Here is a 3,048-nt window from a genome sequence, read left to right on the forward strand (position 1 = left end):
GGAGGAGGAAGGAGGGAGGAGGAAGAAGAAGAGGAGGAGGAGGATGGGGGAGAGGAGAAGGATAGGGAGGAGGATGAAGAGGAGTAGCAGTAGGAGGAGGAGGAGGAGGAAGAGGAGGAGGAGGATGGGGAGGAGAAGGATAGGGAGAGCTAAGATGAAGAGGAGTAGGAGGATGAGGATGGGAGGATGAGGGAGGAAGAGGAGGAGGGATGGGGAGGAGGAGGGATAAGCAGAGGAGGATGGGAGGAGGAGGAGGAGGAGGGAGGAGGAGGGAGGAGGAGGAGGGAGAGGAGGAGGAGGAGGAGGAGGAGGAGAAGAAGAAGAAGAAGAAGAAGAAGAAGAAGAAGAAGAAGAAGGAGAAGGAGAAGAAGGAGAAGGAGAAGGAGGAGGAGTAGAAGAAGAATCTGATCGTGATTAAAAAATGTAATTATTCTTTTTTTGTAAAGTAAAAACCAAGGAAGGCAAACCGTTTAAGAACTGCAAGGGTAAACTTACTGTCACTGATATCAGTAAGGATGATGAATATCATATCTTTATATAATTTCTGACCCCCCCCCCAAAAAAAGAAAAAAAAAATATATAAATATAAATATATATATATATATATATATATATATATATATATATATATATATATATATATATATATATATATATATGTATGTATGTATGTGTGTGTGTGTGTGTGTATCGATAATGAATGATGAAGATAAGCCTGTACGATCCATCATTTATGATTGTATTTCATGCCTCATTGTCAATTTTATATTTTTAATGCAATATATGCACACACACACACACACACACACAAACACACTCACACACTCTTTCTCTCTCTCTCACACTCTCTCTCTCTCTCTCTCTCTCTCACACACACACACACACTCTCTCTCTCTCTCCCTCCCTCTCTCCCTTCCCTCCCCCCCCTGCCCCTCCCCTCCCCCTCCATCCCTCTCTCTCTCTCTCTCACACACACGATGTCCTGAACAAAGCCAATTTCCGTGCCATCAGATTTGCCATACGGACAAATTCCCTCTCATTTGAAGCCATTACGTGAAAGAACAACATTGGGACAAAAGATGATCCCAATACAGAGCAGTTGCCAAATGGGGGCGGGGGAGGAAATCCCTGTTGGGTAAGTTATATATATATATATGTATATATATATATATATATATATATATATATATATATATATATATATATATATGTATGTGTGTGTGTGTGTGTGTGTGTGTGTGTGTGTATGTGTGTATGTGTGCGTGTGTGTGTGTGTGTGTGTGTGTGTGTGTGTGTGTGTGTGTGTGTGTGTGTGTGTGGGTGTGTGTGTGTGTGTGTGTGGGTGTGTGTGTGAGTGTGTGTGTGCATGTGTGTGATGTATGATTTAGCAAGATTTAGGTGTGGCGAAAGAGGAAGAAAGTCTGGAATTGGGTCATAAGATGAAGGAGAGGGAGAGGGAGAAAGAGGAAGGGGGTGTAGAGGGGGAGAGGAGGAGAGGGAGATGAGGAAGAGGAGGAGGAGGAGGAGGAGAAGGAGGAGGAGTAAGAGGAGTAAGAGGAGGAGGAGGAGGAAGAAGAAGAAGAAGAAGAAGAAAAGGAAGAAGAAGAAGAAGAAGAAGAAGAAAAGGAAGAAGAGAAGAAGAAGAAGAAGAAAAGGAAGAAGAAGAAGAAGAGGAAGGAGAGAAGGAGAAGGAGGAAGAGAAGGAGGAGAGAAAGAAGAGGAGGAAGAAGGAGGAGAAAAAAAGAAGGAGGAGAAGGAGAAGAAAAGAAGGAGGAGGAGGAGAAGGAGAAGCAAGAGGAAGAGGGGGAGGAGGAGAGGAAGAAGAAAAAAAGAGAAGGCTGATGTCGGTGCTGAAAATGAGGGTGATGATAATAATGATGATGAGGATGATTGCCAGTTAGAGCAAAAAAAAAAAAAAAAAAGAAAAAAAAAGAAAAAAGAAAAAAAGACTAAAGAAAAAAGAAAAGAAAAAGAAAAAACAATACCCAAGAATTACATAGACAGAAATGAATTATCACCCATATAATTCCATAATGACGGTGAAAAAACAACAAAGGCGATTTCTAGTATGGACAGTACCATCCACATCGACCATCATAACGTAAGGCTGTAATCATCCTTCGCAAAGAGTGACGTCATCCTTACCTGATGTCGCTGGACCCTCGCTATACATCTCGGGACGTCAACATCAGCCCCCTCGTTCGCGCAGTCTCGCCTCGCTCTAGATCGCCTCATGACGAATGGCACTGCCTGGCACTCTCCAGGAGAAGGACGAGGTGGTGGTTGGTCCGATCCTTTGAAGGGGGCGCTGCCTGGCACTCTCTAGGAGAAGAACGAGGTGGTGGTTGGTCCGTTCCTTTGAAGGGGGCACTGCCTGGCACTCTCTAGGAGAAGAACGAGGTGGTGGTTGCTCCGTTCCTTTGGAGGTGGCACTGCCTAGCACTCTCCAAATGAACGAAGTGGTTTTTCTTCCGTTCCTTTGAAGGTGGCACTGCCTGGAACTCTCCAGATAAACGAGGTGGATTTTCTTACGTTCCTTTGAAGGTGGCACTGCCTGGCACTCTTTAGGAGAAGAACGAAGTCGATTTTCTTCCGTTCCCCTGGAGGTGGCACTGCTTGGCACTCTCTTAATGGGGTGAGGCGAAGGTGAAGACTGTCCTGGTGGGGAATGTGTGGTTTGCATCAGATGAGGATGAATTTGGCACTGTCAGGATTTAAGTTTATCTTATGCACTAAAGACAGATAGATAGATAGATAGATATATAGATAAAGAGAGGGAGAGAGAGAGGGGAGAGAGAGAGAGAGGGTAGAGAGAGAGAGAGGGGAGAGAGAGAGAGAGGGGAGAGAGAGAGAGAGGGGAGAGAGAGAGAGAGGGGAGAGAGAGAGAGAGGGGAGAGAGAGAGAGAGAGAAAGAGAGAGAGAGAGAAGGAGGGGAAGAGAGGAAGAGAGGAAGAGAGGAAGAGAGGAAGAGAGAGAAAGAGAGAGAAAGAGAGAGAGAGAGAGAGAGAGAGGAAGAGAGAGAGAGAGAGAGAGAGACAGAGAGAGAGA

This window comes from Penaeus vannamei, chromosome 43 (genome assembly GCF_042767895.1).
Source record: "Penaeus vannamei isolate JL-2024 chromosome 43, ASM4276789v1, whole genome shotgun sequence".
NCBI lineage: Eukaryota > Metazoa > Arthropoda > Malacostraca > Decapoda > Penaeidae > Penaeus > Penaeus vannamei.